Here is a 19,951-nt window from a genome sequence, read left to right as displayed (position 1 = left end):
CCTTCATTATGTATAAGTTAATTTGTTTAAATTTGAGTTTAAACTAACGTAGATTTATGACTGAAACTAACCAACCCTACCTAACCTAACCTAAACTAACACAATTAAGTCAATAATTTATGTTCTTAATATAATATAATAATTATAATTCAAATAAACTAATTGGAAACAATTTATTGAAAATAAAGAAAATCACTCGGCCTATTAGGCAAATCGAGCCTTGCATAGTAAGCCGAGAAATGTGTCCTGGCTACTAGGTACGACATACATATATATATATATATATATATATATATATATATAACTGAAAACTCACACCCCAGAAGTGACTCGAACCCATACTCCCAGAAGCAACGCAACTGGTATGTACAAGACGCCTTAATCCACTTGACCATCACGACCGGACAAAATGAGGTGATAGCCGAGGCTATTTGAACCACCCCACCGCCGGCACTCGGATAGTAATCTTGGGCATAGCATTTTACCAAATCACCTCATTCTTTGGGGCACACGTGAGGAACACAAATGCGAACAAGCCTGAATGGTCCCCAGGACAATATGCAACTGAAAACTCACACCCCAGAAGTGACTCGAACCCATACTCCCAGAAGCAACGCAACTGGTATGTACAAGACGCCTTAATCCACTTGACCATCACGACCGGACAAAATGAGGTGATAGCCGAGGCTATTTGAACCACCCCACCGCCGGCACTCGGATAGTAACTATCCGAGTGCCTATCACCTCACGACTGTGAGGTGATAGGCACCTAAATGACTATCACCTCATTTTGTCCGGTCGTGATGGTCAAGTGGATTAAGGCGTCTTGTACATACCAGTTGCGTTGCTTCTGGGAGTATGGGTTCGAGTCACTTCTGGGGTGTGAGTTTTCAGTTGCATATTGTCCTGGGGACCATTCAGGCTTGTTCGCATATATATATATATATATATATATATATATATATATATATATATATATATATATATATATATATATATATATATATATATACTGTATATGCAGTATATACAGTGGTACCTCGACTACAATTGCCCCTACTTACGATAATTTCGAGTTACGATGTAAATTTCATTGAGAAATGCAACTCGACATCCGATGGTGTCGTCGACTTACGATATTTGTTGGTACACGTTCGGGTCGACTGAGCGCATGGTTCCCGGTCACGTGGCTGACCTGCCTCAGTTTACTACAACTGCCCGCTTAGTGATGATCGTGGCTATAAGAAATTTTGCTTTTGTGGTGATTTTTTGCATTTTGAACATTAAAGTAATTATTTATGTATCACGCCATGAGTCCCAGGAAAGTCAGTGGTAAGGCTTAACATATGAGATCCCATGTAAGGATGACCATAGAGCAGAAACAAAAGATCATTCGTAAATATGAAGATGGTGTGCGGGCTGTTGAACTGGCTAGGCAGTACAACAAATCTCAGTCAACGATATCCACCATACGGGCTAAGAAAAAGGACATTATGGGTGCTAAAGCGATGCATCATTACAGACAAATGTTAAAACGAAGGGAAAAACAAATGTCTCTTGACAAATTTGTAGTGAGACAAACAAGCACTGAACCACAACCAGGTCCTAGTGGTATTCAGGCAAAACGTAGGAGAGAGAGAGAGTACCCCCAGAGAAAACATCACTGCCTGATGTGATAATGGAAGGGGACTCCCCTTCCAAACAGTAACAACTCTCCTCCTCCCCCCTCATCACCATCTTCCATATTCCATGAAGAGCCCTCCATAAAGGTAAGATAAAACTTAGGTACTGTATTGTAGTTAGAAAAAAAACATTGTATTCAGTATAAAATGTATTTGTATGTTAATATTTTGGAAGGTGGGGAACGGATTAATTCAAATCCCTTTATTTCTTATGAGAAAAATCGCTTCCACTTACGATCCGTCTCTGGGAACCGAATAGCATCGTAAGTCTAATGAAAAAAAAAAATCCAAAAAATTCTTTCGTCTTGTAGAAGTGTTCATTTTTGTTCCCTGATCTCGGAAAAAATAACAAAAAAATCATAGGTGGCATATTTTAGCCGCAATAGGGTAGGGAAGTGTGGCAAAAAAATGGGCTTTGGCAGAGCCTTCGCCAGACGAGGTCTACTCCGCCCGAGCTGTCAGACGACAGTTGCCACAAATATATTATTACCTAATTATTTCAATGTCTCTGATTTTTTCTTAGTTTTTTGCAGTAATATTATTCCATACAGTAAATTGTGGTATATTTATATAATAAAATGTGTGAACCATCGCTGTACTCAAAATTATGGTGTGCATATTAGTGATTCAATTATTATGTTCATAAAACAATAAACAAATAGTTTTGCTCTTGTTATCCTATTTACACAGGTTATATATAAGTATCTGCATGTTTTGTTCACCATAATGAACTACCTGTACTAAGTTGGTCTTGTGAGTCAAGAAGCAACGAGGAGTGACCGCCACACACCAGCGAGCCACTCACTGCCACTCCCTCCCTCAACACCACCTCACTTGCCCTCATTCTCCTCCCACAATACTGTTTTTGCATTTATTCACTATACACAGACGTTATATATACATATTTACATGTTTTGTTCACCATAACTGTACATCTAAGCTTGTATGGTGAGTAAAGGCACAAAGACGTAGCTACTCACACAGTCAGCCGATCGGCGGCCGCCCTCAAGGCCAGACGCACTAATATTTCTCCTCCAACAATATTGTTTGTGGTGTTATTACGCTATATACACACATTATATATAAGTATCTACCTGTTTTATTCACCATACTTGTACAAATAAGCTGGTATGGTGCCCAAAGACTATAGTGGCCATCAGTAAACAACATGCCAAGTCGTGCAGACAACGCTCCTCCCTCACCAAAATGGCAGCTCCCAACCTACTCCTCTCGCTGTTATCTCACACTATACACACGTTATATATAAGTATCTACATTTGTGTTCACCATAGCGAACCACTAAGCTGGTATGGTTATCTTCTTGAGGTTATCTTGAGATGATTTCGGGGCTTTAGTGTCCCCACGGCCCGGTCCTCGACCAGGCCTCCACCCCTAGGAAGCAGCCCGTGACAGCTGACTAACACCCAGGTACCTATTTTACTGCTAGGTAACAGGGGCATAGGGTGAAAGAAACTCTGCCCATTGTTTCTCGCCGGCGCCAGGGATCGAACCCGGGACCACAGGATCACAAGTCCAGTGTGCTGTCCACTCGGCCGACCGGCTCCCTTGGTGAGTGCAGTCAATAAATGGTGGCCACAACCCTCCCTCCATGGAGCACAGTGCTAAATATCACCACAATCCTGCTATTATCAGAATCCTGGTCAGTTTTATCAGTCAGGGGGCTTCAGTAATACTATCACTGCTAAATAATAGCAGTATCATATATATTATGGCATTTGTAGGCGATGCTGTGGTCACAAGCTGAACAGCGGTGCTGTGAGCTCATGCTGCGTGCGCCAGCCTTGGTGGCTTGCTCAATACTGACGCTCTAACACCCAAGAATGTTGGCCTGGATTTTTTTTCTAGGTGGCATCTGGCAACTATCGGTCGTGGCTGTACTATAGCTGCCCCTATCCCAGGCGGGGCGTTTAAATTATAGCGCTAGACACGAAATCATATATATGTGATGTGCGCGGTTTCGGTTTTGTCACTGATATCATATATATATGATATGCACGGTTTAAGGGCTAATGATCAAAATGCAAAAAATCACCACAAAAGTGAAATTTCTTATGGGCGCGATCGTCACTAAGCGGGCAGCTGTAGTAAACTGAGGCAGGTTGGCTGCATGACCGGGAACCACACGCTCGGTCGACCCGAACGTGTACCAACAAATATCGTAAGTTGACGACACCATCGGATGTCGAGTCGCATTTTTTGATGAAATTTACATCGTAACTCGAAATTATCGTAAGTAGTGTCAATCGTAAGTTGAGGTGCCACTGTACATAGTTTTGTATATATATACATAGTCCACATAGTTTCAAAAAGAACTATCTAAATAGGAGGATGGGTTGAATTCAGTATTGACATAATTATGGAAACAAAATGCCCTTACCTAGCACCTGTTAGCTAAAAAACTTAACCTAATTACAAAAAAAAAAAAAAATAAATAAAAACAATTTCGAGGGATATGAACAGTTAAAAGATTTTTTTTTTTTTTACATGTGCAACTATCAGTACTTTGGGTTGCATGCAACAGCTATGACATGAAAACTGCCAGAATTGTGAGAAATATGGGGTAGTGATGCATTGAAAGTCCAGCTTTCATTGTTTGTATCACATTGTAAAACCAATAAAATGCAGATAATGTTGTTTAGCTTTGTATAAGTTCATGGCAACTTAAATTTCTAAATTAGGCCTGTTTTGGCTCAGAGTGCTGGTTCATAAGGATTCCACAAGGCTGAAATTCTGCATTTTTATCCATGAGTGAAAACTGCAACCAGATAGTCGAGTGTATAATACTGTCAGTGAAAAACTATTTAGAACAGTGGTAGACAGTGATTGATAATGAGAATAACATTAATTAACAAAGCCTAGAAACAAAATGTAATTAATTGAAGTGGCAACTCATTCTCCCTCTGGAAGAATGAGTTGCTGAGTCATTCAGTTGCCAAGCAAACAGGTGACTCATGCACAACAATAATCAGTGAAATTTAAACTGCTATATAGACCTTTAGTTGTCAGTGATGTTGACCAATGTGCTACAGGATCTATTCCTGTAGCACATTGTATTCAAAATACAATTTTGTATTAGAAGGTCAACATCTGTATTCAAAAGTTACATTACATTAACCCTTCCACTGCTCAGGGGTCCTGAGGACATTTACACCTCTGTGCGCAAGAAAAAAAAAATTCAAATTTTTTTTTTTCGTCTTCTAAACATGTTGATTTGTGTCCCCTGAACACGGGGAAAAAAAAATTGTAGGTGACATATTTTGGGTGCAATTGACCGAGGAAGTCTGGCAAAAAGTGGGCGTTGACTGAGCGGTCGTCAGAGCCGGTCAGCGTCACCCATGCTGACAGATAGGAGTTGCCACAAAGATATTACCACTTAATTATTTCTATGTCTCTGATAGATATTTTCTTATTTTTTTTTTGCAGTAATATTATTCAATAGTGTGTATTGTAATATATTTATATAATAAAAGTGGTGAATAATCGCTATACTCAAAAGTATGATGTGCATATTAGTGATTCAATTATTATGTTTATAAAACAATAAACAAATAGTTTTGCTGCTATTACACTCTATACACAGGTTATATATAAGTATCTGCATGTTTTGTTCACCATAACGAACCACTAAGTTGGTATTGAGAGTCGAAAAGCAACGAGGAGTTACCGCCACACACCAGCAACCACTCATTGCCACTCCCTCAACAACGCCTCACTCGCCCACTTTTTCCTCCCACCATCCTGTTTTATATTTTATTCACAATATACAGACGTTATATATAAGAAACTACATGTTTTGTTCACCACAAGTGTACAACTAAGCAGATATAGTTAGTTTAGGACGCTGCCTCACTCACTCAAGGCCACTCGCACTAAACTTTCTCCCCCAACAATACCGTTTGTAGTGTTATGACACTATATACAGATGTTATATATAAGTATGTATATATTTTGTTCATCACAACTGTACAGCTAAGCTGATATAGTTAGTTCAGGCAATAGGAATCGTCGCTATACACAGTCAGCTGGCGGCTCCCTCACTCTTTCAAGGTCACACGCACTAAACTTTCTCCCCCAACAATACTGTTTGCAGTGTTATTACACTATATACACATATTATATATAAGTATTTACATGTTGTATGCACCGTAACTGTACACCTAAGCTTGTAGAGTGCCCAAAGAGCATAGTGGCCACCCTCTGCACAGCCAGACAAATCATGCAGACGACGTCACCTCCGTCACCCAAATGGCTCATCCCAGCATAATCCTTTTGCTGTTATTACACTAATACACACATTATATATAAGTATCTACATTTGTGTTCACCATAGAGAACCACTGAGCTGGTATGGTGAATGCAGACAATAACAGGTGGCCACACAGTCAGTAAACGATGCTATCTCCCTCCGTCTCGGCATCACTCGTCCCACAGCACTAATTATTACAACAATCCTGCTATTATTACAACCCTGGTTATTTATATCACAGTCAGGGGTCATCTGTAATATTGTCATCGCTAAATAATAGCAGTTATATATATATTTTGACATTTTTCGGCGATGCTGTGGTCACAAGCTGAACATCAATGCTGTTCGCTCATGCTGCGTGCGCCAGCCTTGGTTGCTCCAACAGTACTGTGCCTCTCACACCTGAGAATATTGTCCACGATTTTTTTTTTAAATGGCGTCTGTTTACAAGAGCCCTGAGGAAGCTAATGTGAACCCTATGTAGCCGCAGGCCATTTGAATCGGGCCTGGCACCCTTGGGCGTATATATACGCCATGCGCAGTGTAAGGGTTAATACAAGGTCTGTATTCAAATGTTCATTACATTCATTGAATGTAATGAAATGCCTCTTACAAGTAGAGCCCTAATTTGTATGAAGCAGTCATGGTGAGATAGCTCACCCAGAAAACATACATCTACCGATCTCTGATCTATTGGGATTGTCTCAAAGCTCTGCAAATGTACTCACTAGAAAGAAGACGCGAGAGAGATTAAATATTATACACATGGAAGATACTAGAGGGCCAAGTACCAAATCTACAGAGTAAAATAACATACTGGAGTGATATGGAAGAAAATGCAGAATAGAACCAGTGAAGAGCAGGAGTGCCATAGGCACAATCAGAGAACACTGTATAAACATCAGAGGCCCACAGTTATTCAACATCCTCTCAGCGACCATAATATTGCCGGAACAACCGTGGGCAGCTTCAAGAGAAAACCAGATCATTTTCTCCAAGGAGTGCCAAACCAACCAGGCTGTGGTGGATATGTCGGCTTGCGGGCCGCTCGAAACAACAGTCTAGTGGACCAAGCTCTCCCAAGTCAAGCCTGGCCATGGGCCGGGCTTGGGGAGTAGAAGAACTCCCAGAACAACCATCAAGCAGGTACAGGCATACCTCAGTTTAAGAGTTTAATTGGTTCCTGGAGACGCCTCGTATTCCGAAAACTCGCATTCCGAAGCTAATTTCCCAATAAGAAATAAAGGGAAATGAATTAATCCGTTCCTGACTACCCCAAAAACCCCACATCAAACTAAATTTTTATACCTAATTCATCTAAATAAACCTACAAAACTATGTTCAAGTTATTACTTACCTTGCTGTTGAATGCTGTAGGCGTATGGAAGATGGTGAGGAGGTGGGAGGAAGAGAGGAGTTACTGTTTGGAAGGGGAGTCCCCTTCCGTTATCACATCAGGAAGTGAGGACTTCACTAGTATGCACACTCTGGCACATTTTGCCTGCATACCACTAGGACTTGCTTGTTTTACTAAGAATTTGTCTAATGACACTTGTTTTTCCCTACATTTTAACACTTGTCTGTAGTAAGACATCACATTATCATTTAAAAGGTCAATGCAACGGACTGCTACAGCTTTATCTGGGTGAGTTTTTTCAACAAAACTTTGCAGTTCTTCCCATACTTCACACATTTTCTTAATCAAGAAGGGACATCCTCTACTGCCTCTACTCACAGCTATTTTCTTAGGTTGAACCTTACCAATGGCTTTCTTGAGACCCATGGCAAGATATATAATGACAACTTTTATGCTCAAATGGCCAAAAAAACGATAAAAAACTGTAAATCCTTGTGAAGAATTCAGGTGGGATAGTCACTGGGCACGAGACACTGGTAAACTGAGGCGCGATCGCCATGCCACTACGCGCCAGTCGGCCTGTACACGTATCAACAAACTCGTGTCCCGAGGTAACCCTCGCCTTCCGAGACATATTTTTGGAGTAAATCCTGCTCGTCTTCTGAAAAACTCGCATACAGGGACACTCGCATTCCAAGGTACCACTGTACCCTTATTTTGGCCTGGCCAGTGGTCAGCTTTCCTAGCATTCATCAGCATTGTACTGTGAAGGTAATCCGGATCAAACAAACTATTTTTTGTATTTATTTTCATTTGAAATAATGTATATTCAAAAGTATAGAATCTATTTGCTAAAGTATAAACAATACCAAATACAGTAAATATATATAGTAAAGATCTTTGTTTTTCTAAATACTGCATTCATTGTAAGAGGCTAGGATCAAGAGCTGAAGTCTATCAGACTCGCAACTATTTTGTGGCCTCCTTTGACTGTTTGGAGACACCATTGAGCTATTGGAACTGTATGGATAACACTGGTATTCAAATACTAATGCAGTACATAGATCATCGATATTATGACAATCTCATTGCCCATTGTATACCACATATTGTATACCTCATTGCATTCCACGTATGTATGGGGAGCCGGTCGGCCGAGCGGACAGCACGCTGGACTTGTGATCCTGTGGTCTCGGGTTCGATCCCGGGCGCCGGCGAGAAACAATGGGCAGAGTTTCTTTCACCCTATGCCCCTGTTACCTAGCAGTAAAATTGGTACCTGGGTGTTAGTCAGCTGTCACGGGCTGCTACCCGGGGGTGGAGGCCTGGTCGAGGACTGGGCCGCGGGAACATTAAAAAAGCCCCGAAATCATCTCAAGAAGAAGATAGTGTGACTAGATGACCGACACATGGCAGTAATCGCACTTTAATTCTTGATACTACTAACGATTTGTGCAGAATATGTAAATAACAAAATGGATAAGAAGGTAAAAATTTTATGCTTCCAGAAAATGGTAGTTGAATAAATGAATAAAACAAAGTAAATAAAATTCCCTCAAATGAGGGAACATTAGATGAGGCTAGTTAAATTGAAGACATTCAAATCCAAGGCAGATGAACTTGGAAAAAAACCCAGCCAAATGTTGACACTGAAAGAAACAGTAACAGAACGGAAATTTTCAATAGATGGAAGAACTAGAATTGACAGTATATGTAAATACAGTACATACTATGCAAAGTCACGTGAGAATTAGAAAATGTAAAGATTGTCTCTCACAAATCCCCCCTCCCCCAAAATGCCTAAATTTGTGTAGAAAAAGAAAAATATATTTTTGGGATTAATTACTAGTACTTCTACCCACAAATGGACAAGACCTTATATGAATGAGACTTTGTGATACAGTTGCATTGAATTGACAGGTAGTGGAGCCTACTTGAATGAATTATACTCTTAACCTGATGTGATGACCAAACCACTCGTCATAAAGTAGAGAAACGATGACATTTCAGACCGTCCTGGTCACATGACTTGATAATGGTCCAGGACGGTGTGAAACCTCATTGTTTCTCCATCTTCTGATGTGTGGTTTGGCTATAGTCATCATATCTTCAGCCATATGTTATTGTGACTCATTGTCTGCTCGACCTGATCTTCATTAATTAATAATGAGAAACTAAAAGACACTCAACAATCTCAAATACAATATGAACCACAATTTCAATGAGATTAAAACAAATATAAGCTCCTTTTATATGGCAATAAAACAAATTTAAGCTTCTTTTTTATGTCCATATCCCACGTGCAACAGGAGGGTGTTTTTTAAAGTTTAATTTAAACTATCTGGGTATTACTACGGGAAAAAATTATTTAACTAGCATTCCCTGAGAAATAATACTGAACCATCAGACTAGTACCTGTAACACAATGCATAGACACATGCAGATTTTATGATCTGCATTTAAATTATGTCTTCATGAGAATGATGAGAAAGATCTAGCATTGAGAGATCAGAGAGGACTATATAGAAGAAGAAAGTGAGTTACAATAGTACTAGAGTAACCACAAGTGTTCCGACAAAGGAAAGCAATCCTGCACATGTGAAAATATCAGGGCAGCTGGTGTGAAGGTGGTTGTAGACTACCAGCAGCTGATGTGAAGGTGGTTGGTGACTACCGGCAGCTGGTGTGGAGGTGGTTGTAGACTACCAGCAGCTGGTGTGAAGGTGGTTGGTGACTACTGGCAGCTGGTGTGGAGGTGGTTGTAGACTACCAGCAGCTGATGTGAAGGTGGTTGGTGACTACCGGCAGCTGGTGTGGAGGTGGTTGTAGACTACCAGCAGCTGATGTGAAGGTGGTTGGTGACTACTGGCAGCTGGTGTGGAGGTGGTTGCAGGCCACAGTCGGCTGGTATGGTGGAAGGAGGCCACTGATTGGCTAATTCTTCTTCAGTCTGAGTTTAATTTTGTATCTTGATGTTAATACAGTACTGTATTAAAATTAGCCAAATGACAGTATTATTTTTTTGGGAAGCCCCTTTGTGGCTCCTTGAAATTATTATCTTCGATGTAAGTGCCATCTACTAGGTGCCATCAGTTACAGAGTTCTCTGGCCTACTGAGGACCCTGAACCAGAACCTGGTCCCAGAGGTGCAGGTAGCTGTGACATTTCTATATGGTATTAAGTTATTCATTTATGTCACCACTGACGAAGGCACCCAGAAGGTCAGAGAGTCGAAACAAACCACAGCTGGCTGCTTCCGAGATATGCAGGCTCGAAAACGGCCATAGAAGTTTCCAGTAGCTATGTAAACAAATGACCAAAAATGTTTTAACCCAGTACCTGCTCGTTTGCCCCACCATCCCTTTCTTTTGGGGAGGAGGGGGGTAGGCCACGGCTGCCAGGGCATTCCACCACCAGTTCTCCTCTGATGTGTGTCAGGTCTGCCACTGTCGCCACAGTGGCAGTCATCATTCCACTCTGGCCCCAGTATTTTTCCTTGGGTTTTCTTTTGTCTTGGAGGCTATTCCTTGTATGCTAGTGTGCATGGGCCAGGAGTTTAGTGCACTTGGAGCTGCATGTGTTCAGGGTTTCCTTCTCTGGGTGATCCTTGGTGCTTCTCGCGCTGCCAAGGTTTTCTTCTCCAGAGTGTACGGGTGACGCTCCTTTAGAGGTCCACCTCGCTTGTGGTGGTCTTCGCCTTGGGGCGAGTCTAGGGTTTTGAGCTTCCGTCTTTCCACTGGTTGGAGAGTCTTGGCTGGTGGGGTGCACTGGGTTACACACAAGCTGCACTTCAGCACGCAGAGGTAGGTTTTCCCAGCCATCTTAGCCAGGCTGGGTTAATTTACATGGCACGTTTTCAGAGTACCGACATAGGGTCCCAGTGCCTAGTTGTCATGTTTAGATTGAAACCTTCAAGCCCTGGTAATCCCCCATGGATTAGGGGTGCCCCCAACCCCATCCTCATTTCGTACAAGATGAGGGTTGTTCGTCGTCTTTGCCACAGGGCAACATTCATTCCGCCTGCTGCCTCTGTGCTGCCTGTTGAGTAGGTGACACCTTGAAAAAGAGTCTTGTGGGGTGTGTTACCATAGTGTTACTCTCCTTATTAGCCCTCGTGCTGATGCTCAGGCTTATCTGGTGGCGACTGCTCTTCGTCTTTGGTACTGTGTTTCAGTGGTCTAGGTTGTAATTACCTAAGTGTAGTTAAAGGATTAGAGCTACTCTTGTGGTGTCCTGTCTTCCCAGCACTTTTTGTCATATGACACTTTGAAATTACTGACGGTTTTGGCCTCCACCACCATCACCTAACTTGTTCCAACTGTCTACCACTCTGTTTGCAATAGTGAATTTTCTTACATTTCTTCGCAAACTTTGTTTAGTTAGTTTAACCCTCAAACCGTGAGGGGGTCCAAATGGCTTCAACACCCACAGGCGCAACAACAAAAAAATTCTAAAAAATTCTTTGGTCGTATAAAAGTGTTCATTTGTGTTCCCTGATCACGGAAAAAAAAATCGTAGGTGGCATTTTTAGCCGCAATAGGGTAGGGAAGTCTGGTGAAAAAGGGAGCGTTGACAGAGTCTTCGCCAGACAAGGTCTACTCTGCCCGAGCTGTCAGGCGGCAGTTGCCACAAATATATTATTACCTAATTATTTCAGTGTCTCTGATTTTTTCTTTGTTTTTCGCAGTAATATTATTCAATAGTGTGAATTGTGATATATTTATAAATAAAATGTGTTAACCATTGCTGTACTCAAAATTATGATGTGCATATTAGTGATTCAAATATTATGTTCATAAAACAATAAACAAACAGTTTTGCTGTTATATATAACCTGTTTATATAGTGTAATAAGTATCTGCATGTTTTGCTCACCATAACGAACCACTAAGTTGGTATTGTGAGTCAAAATGCAACGAGGAGTGACCGCCATACACCAGCCAGCCACTCACTGCCACTCCCTCCCTCAACACCACCTCACTCACCCTCATTCTTCTCCCACAATACTGTTTTTGCATTTATTCACTATATACAGATGTTATATATAAGTATTTACATGTTTTGTTCACCATAATTGTACATCTAAGATTGTATGGTGAGTAAAGGCAATAAGACGTAGCTACTCGCACAGTCAGCTGGTGGTGGCCGCCCTCAAGGCCAGACGCACTAATATTTCTCCTCCAACAATATTGTTTGTGGTGTTATTACGCTTTATACACACATTAAATATAAATATCTACCTGTTTTATTCACCATACCTGTACAAATAAGCTGGTGTAGTGCCCAAAGACCATAGTGGCCACCAGTAAACAACATGACAAGTCGTGCAGACGACGCACCTCCCTCAACCAAAATGGCGGCTTCCAACCTACTCCTATTGCTGTTATTACACTCTATATACATGTTATATATAAGTAACTTCATTTGTGTTCACCATAGTGAACCACTAAGCTGGTATGGTGAGTGCAGTCAATAAAAGGTGGCCACACAGAGTCAGAAGATGACGCCACCACCCTTCCTCCCACAGCATTACTCCTCCCTCCATGGAGCACAGTGCTAAATATCACCACAATCCTGCTATTATCAGAATCCTGGTCAGTTTTATCACAGTCAGGGATCGTCTGTAATACTATCATCACTAAATAATAGCATGAACATATATATTTTGACATTTTTAGACGATGCTGTGGTCACAAGCTGAACAGCAATGCTGTGCGCTCATGCTGTGTGCATCAGCCTTGGTGGCTCACTCAATACTGACGCACTCGCACCCAGGAATGTTGGCCATGATTTTTTTTCTAGGTGGCGTCTGTTAACTATCGGTCGTGGCTGCACTATAGCAGCCCCTATCCCATGCGGGGCGTTTAAATTAAGGCGCTAGACACTAAAACAGCTATTAATGTATTGCGCGGTTTTGGTTTTGTTACTGAAATCATCTATATATGCATTGTGCGGATTAAGGGTTAAATCTAACCTCTTGTTCTTGAAGTTCCAGGTCTCGGGAATTCTTCCCTATCAATAATAAGGTAACAGTAATAACTGTACTGTATTACTGTTACCTAGCAGTAAAATAGGTGCCTGGGTGTTAGTCAGCTGTCACAGGCTGCTTCCTAGGGGTGGAGGCCTGGTCGAGGACCGGGCCGCAGGGACACTAAAGCCCCGAAATCATCTCAAGATAACCAAGATCAATTTTATTGATCCCTGTTACTATTTTGTACGTAGTGATCATATCGCCTCTTTTTGTTCTATCTATTTTTTAGCATATATAATGCCTCTAACCTCTCCTCGTGGCTCTTGTCCTTCAGTTCTGGGAGACACTTAGTGGCATGTCTTTGCACCTTTTCCAATTTGTTGATGCGTTTCTTAAGATATGGGCACCATACAACTGCTGCATATTCCAGCTTTGGTCTAACAAAAATTGTGAACAATTTCTTTAGTATTTCGCCGTCCATGTATTTAAAAGCAATTCTGAAGTTAGAAAGTGTGGCATAGGCTCCTTGCACAATGTTCTTTATGTGGTCTTCAGATGATAGTTTTCTATCTAGAACCACCCTTAGATCTCTTTTTTTTTTTTTTTATCAGAACTCTTTAAAGATTTCTCACATAATTTATAGGTTGTGTAGGGTTACCTTACCTTGAGGTTACCTTGAGGTGCTTCCGGGGCTTAGCGTCCCCGCGGCCCGATCGTCTACCAGGCCTCCTGGTTGCAGGACTGATCAACCAGGGGGGTCTATGTTCTCCTATTCCACATTCCTTAACATGGCATTTATTCAAATTAAATTCTATTTGCCAAGAGGTGCTCCATATAATTATTTTGTCCAGGTCTTCTTGAAGGGCATGACAATCATCAAAGTTTCTTATCTTACCTATTAGCATCATCAGCAATTGATGCTCATGATGCTCACTTGCATTGCACAAGTATCACCTGAGGATCACATTAAGAACATTGTGTGAGGGCCTATGCTACACTTTCTAACTTCAGAATTGCTGTTTAATACATGGATGGCGAAATACTAAAGAAATTGTCCTTGCCTTGTTGTGCTCCTCTAGTGTTGCATTTCTAGTTGTGCTTATGGGGGTTGTGCTTCGGTTCTTTGGGCCCGCCTCTCAACCGTCATTCTACTGGTGTACACATTCCTGAGCATTTTGAGCTCGGAAATGTATGCCTACATTTCGAGCCTCCACCTGTCACTGCCTCCTGCATTCCCTTTCCTTACTATTCTGCCTCTGAACATGTTCTTTTTCATGTCTCTGTGGCTCCTTTAGGTACTCGGTTTCCACCTGTGTCCCATTATGGGTGTACCAATCGTATTGATTCATTCACTTTTTCAACCTTGTCCGTTCTTTTGAGGAATTGTGGGTGGTGGTCATGTCTCCCAGTCTCGTTCCCAGGGCTGCCTTGTCTTGTGTATGAGACTGTGGTACTTTTCTATATTATTACCTCAGTCTTGTGTTCACAGACTGTGGTCATTAGCTTGTTTTCATTATTTTATTATGGGCACTAATTTTTTTTCCCTTGCGACCTTGCCCAGTATGCTCATCTGGCTCCCTAGCCTCCGGTGCTTGGTATGGCAGTTTAGCCGTGTGAGCCCTTTTTTTTTATAGAAAAAATAACATTGTGCGTCATTTGCACCGCCAAAGACGATATGTAAGGCTCCCTCCCCTCTCCTTCGCCCCCCCCCCTCTTCTCCAGGTTTGTTACCGGGTGCCTTTGGGTTCCTTGGATTCATCTTTTCAGAGGTTTTCTTCCTCTTGGCTTTCCCTTGCAGAGGTTTGGGAGGCCCTTGGTGTGTGCCTGGGGTGTTTTCGAGGTTTTGGTGTCTTCCTGGCTGGTAGCCTGCCTCATAAGACTGGTTGGTGTGGGCTCCCTGCCAGTCTGCTTGTCTGCTACCTTGACGTTACCTTGAGATGGTTTCGGAGCTTAGCGTCCCTGCGGCCCGGGTGTCGACCAGGCTCCTGGTTGATCTTGGCTGGTCAACCAAGCCGTTGGACGCGGCTGCTTGCTGCCTGACATATGAATGAATCACAGCCTGGTTCATCAGGTATCGTTTGGAGGATACCTGATCAACTGACCTGATGCTAGCCGGGGTTCTGGTTCTTTTGCAGCATGCTGGTTTCGGGTTCCAGGTAATTTGGCAGAAGTTCCAGTTGGTTCCGTCCTGGATTCGGGCTTGACTGGGCCTAGTTGGGGGTTCTCGCAGTAGATGCTTTTTGGCAGAACTAGTCGAGGTGGGGTCTTCTGTAACTCTACCCCCAGGCCAGCTTTTGCTCCAGATTCTGGCTCGCCTGGATTCATATTTGAGGTGAGTGGTTCTCCTGGCTTCATGGTGGCCAGCCCAGCCTTGGTTTCAGGCACTGCTTGCTGGGTTTTTCCGCTGCGCTGCCTCATTCAGCAGGTTGGGCCTGTGAGGTACTGCGTTGGTTCACCTTACTGCTCCAGTCTGGTCTTCCTGATGCATGTGTATCGACATTTGTATGGTGATCAGGTGGATTCTTTGATGATGTCCCACCTACTTTGTCTCCTTCTCAGCGACTGTATGAAGTTTCTTGGTGGTCTTTCCATAATTTTTTTTCTCCTCGTCTGTTTTTGTTGATTTAGGACCAGGTTGTTTTGTTCTTTCTATCTTGCCTTTTTGTGGACCGGCATCTCATGCCTAATACAGTGGGGCCTAGACTTACGATGGTAATCTGTTCCCAGACACACGAGTCAAAACAAATTTTCCCATAAGAAATAATGGAATTGAATTAATCCGTTCCACACTCCCCCCAAAAATTTACTTCAAAGTAAATTTTACACCTAATTCACCCAAATCCTTAGTGTTAAAGTATGTACAAGTTATTGCTTACCTTTATTGATGACTTGTTGGTGTATGGACGACTGTGAGGAGGGGAGGAGGTGAAGAGGTGTTTGGAAGGGGAGTCCCCTTCTATTATAACATCAGGCAGTGATTGTTTTTCTTTTTTTTAAATTGTTTCAATTTTTGTATTTTTTTTAGAAAATGGAGTAGCTTACCTGACATCCACTGAACAAACCTATTAGACATTTTGTCTCTTTTTTTTTTTTTAAATTTTTTATTTTTTTTTTAATTTTTTTTCTATGCCTACCTGACATCCACTGCACGAATCTTTTACTTTTTTTTCAATTTTTTTCATTTTTTTATTTCTTTTTTTTTTATTATAGAAAATGGAGCAGCCTGCCTGACATCCACTTCAATGAACCTTTTTAGACATTTTTTATTATTTCAAATTTTATAAATTTTGTATTTTTTATTTTTTCTTAACATCAGGCAGACTTCTCTGGGGTACACACTCTCCTACATTTTGCTTGCATACCACTAGGACCTGGTTGTGGTTCACTGCTTGTTTGTCTCACTAAAAACTTGTCCATGGAGATTTATTTTTCCCTTCATTTTAGCATTTGTCTTTAACAAATGATTAACAACTACATTTGTCTGTAGTGATGCATCACAGTGTCATTGAAAAGGTTAAGGCAACGGCTTACTGCAGCTTAATGTGGGTTAGTTGTTTCAGCAAAAGTTTGCAGTTCTTTCCGTGCTGCACACATTTTCTTAATTTTTGAAGAAGGGACATTCTGTACTGCTCTATGGTCATCCTCACGTGTTTTCATATGTTGAACCTTACCACTGATTTTCTTGGGACTCATGGCATGATATATAATAATTACTTTTATTTTCAAAAAACAATAAATTGCCAAAATGATGGAGTGTCTTACAAGCTTACAAGGAGTGTCACTAAGCGAACGGTTATGGTAAACTGAGGCAGGTCAGCCCGTGCGACCAGAAACCATGTGCTCGGTCAACCTGAACACGTATCAACGAATATCGTTAGTCGACGACACTATTGTAAGTCAAGTCGCATTTTCCGACCAAATTTACATCGTAACTCGAAAATATCGTAAATCAGTCGAATGTCGAGGTGTCACTGTACTGTTGCTTCATATTGCGCGGGGTTTGTGGAGCTGCTGCTGCTTGCATTCAGGGTGAATGATACTTCTGCTCCATTCCTCAAACTTTTTTTTTTTTGCATTTTTTCACCTCTGGGCTGCTCATGCGCTGCCTGAGCCTTCTTGGTCTTTGGACCAAGTTCTATCTTTTCTTTCTTCTCTCTTTGTTGTTGGCGCTTCGGTTTTGGATTGGTTTTGGAAGGACTTGTTTTTGTTCACCTTGGCCTCTGGGGGTTGGGTCGGAAGCTTCATGATCTCTTTCGATGCCGGGGGGGAGGGAGGTGTTTTGTACGTTTGGTCCAGGCGTTCGTTTTGTTCATTTGCAGCCTTTTTCCTACTTTTCTGGTGAAGAATGAGACAGCTAACAGGGTATACAGGGTACCCTGTATATAGGATACAAAACACAGAGTTGTTCATAGTAGGAAAGCCGCATATCAAGGATTTGGGAATAATGATGTCTGATGACCTAACATTTAGGGAGAATAACTAAGCAAATATTGTATCAGCCAGAAAAATGATAGGATGGATTACAAAAAATTTCAAATCCAGGGATTTCATCACAATGGTTGATGTACTATTCAAATCACTTGTGCTGTCCTGTCTTGAGTACTGCTCAGTACTCACTTTCCCCTTTAGAACAGGAGAGATTGCTGAAATTGAGGGAATACAGAGAACATATACAACATACAAAGACGATAAAGCACCTAAATTATTAGGATCATCTCCAAGCTCTCCAAATGTACTCGCTAGAAAGGAGACGAGAGAGAGCAAATAATATACATGTAAAAAATACTTGAGGGCTAGGTCCCAAATCTACACAGTAAAATAACTTACTGGAGTGAACAATATGGAAGAAAATGCAGAACAGAACGAGTGAAGAGCAGGGGTGCCATATGCACAATCAGAGAACATTGTAAAAACATCAGAGGTCCACAGTTGTTCAACATCTCCCAGCGAGTATAAGAAATATTGTCGGAACAACCGTGGACATCTTCAAGAGAAAACTAGACAGTTTTCTTCAAGAAGTGCCAGACCAACTGGGCTGAAGGTGGATGTGTGGGTCTGTGACCTGCTCCAAGCAGCACCCTGGTGGACCAAGTTCTCACAAGTCAAGCCTGGCCTTGGGCCGGGCTTGGGGAGTAGAAGAACTTCTAGAACTCCATCAAGCAGGCTAGCTTCTGGAGGGGTCCATTGGTTGTGGATGCTTGGTTTGGCCGAGGGTGTGTCACGTGTTGTGTCCGGTGGTGGCTTTACACTGCTACCTGCGGACCACTGGTTCTGTGACGGTGGACACTCTTTGGGTGGGTCAGGTTTACTTGGTTCTCTTTTCCATGACTTGTGTATCTCAGGTTGTCATCAGTGTCATCAATTTTAGCCAGCCTGTGGTCTACCCTCATGCCCATGATGTTAAGAAGTATGCTGCTTTCGTGGGGGTTTTTGGCAACATGTCTTGGGTCGATATTTGGGCGAGGGCGTTTTGGATATCTAACAGTGTCCCAGCCTCCAGGTATCTCGTGAATGTTCCTGTTCCCTCCCGGCCGTGTGTGGTTTTGGGGCGGCTGTCGTGGCCATCTATCTCTTCCTTGTGTTGAGACCTGTGGTGTTTACTAGTTGTGTTTTTACGGGGGTTGAGCTTTGCTCTTTCGGCCCGCCTCTCTACTGTCAATCAACTGTTTACTAACTACTATTTTTTTTTTTTTTTTTTTTTTTTTCCCCACACCACACACACACACACACACCCCAGGAAGCAGCCCGTGACAGCTGACTAACTCCCAGGTACCTATTTACTGCTAGGTAACAGGGGCACTTAGGGTGAAAGAAACTTTGCCCATTTGTTTCTGCCTCGTGCGGGAATCGAACCCGCGCCACAGAATTACGAGTCCTGCGCGCTATCCACCAGGCTACGAGGCCCCTGTGGTGCTGCTGCCTTTCTGCATGTTACTGTTCCTTTTCTTATCTTTGCATAGTTAGCTTCTGAGAGTCGAGGCTCCCCACAGAAAACCAGCATTGAATGTAATGAAATGCCATTTTCTGGGTGAACCCCGGAGGCTCCCTGACACCCTCCCTCCCTCCCTCTCTCCTTCCCTCCGGTTGGCAGTTTTCATAGTTCAAAAACTGGAGTGGTGGGCTGCCAACTCGAACAAAACCCTCCAACCCATCCTTAAGTGGTAGCGCTAACGAGCAAGAGTGCTAGTTGCTTGAAGTGTTGCTTGTTAAGTTTCTTTCCAGGGAATTTATTTTGCTCTTTTAGGATCGGACCAGAGGAGCCGGTGGCTGAGCGGACAGAACACTGGATGCATGATCCTGTGGTCCCGGGTTCAATCCCGGGCGCCGGCGAGAAACAATGGGCAGAGTTTCTTTCACCCTGATGCCCCTGTTACCTAGCAGTAAATAGGTACCTGGGAGTTAGTCAGCTGTCACGGGCTGCTTCCTGGGGGTGGAGGCCTGGTCGAGGACCGGGCCGTGGGGACACTAAGCCCCAAAATCATCTCAAGATAACCTCAAGGATGTAGATTGTAGATTGACTCTTGTGACTGAAGACACCAAACTAATATAGCACACATCATTGTGGATAGTTTCAGGAAGCGTCCGAGCCTCACCCAGAAAATGGGGTTTCATTGCATTCAACGCTAATTTTTTTTACCCGGTAGGTCTCGGAGACAGCCAGCTGTGGTTTTGAT

At 42.4% G+C, this 19,951-nt stretch overlaps 1 protein-coding gene across 15 annotated transcripts in view; it reads left to right on the top strand.

Moving 5' to 3' along the window:
* Positions 1-19,951, top strand: part of LOC123762900 (single-stranded DNA-binding protein 3) — an 871,787-nt gene that overhangs the window by 416,499 nt on the left and 435,337 nt on the right. The gene's annotated exons all lie outside the window — the stretch shown is intronic.

Source organism: Procambarus clarkii, chromosome 47, assembly GCF_040958095.1.
Source record: "Procambarus clarkii isolate CNS0578487 chromosome 47, FALCON_Pclarkii_2.0, whole genome shotgun sequence".
Lineage (NCBI taxonomy): Eukaryota > Metazoa > Arthropoda > Malacostraca > Decapoda > Cambaridae > Procambarus > Procambarus clarkii.
This window is presented reverse-complemented; position numbering and strand designations above follow the sequence as displayed.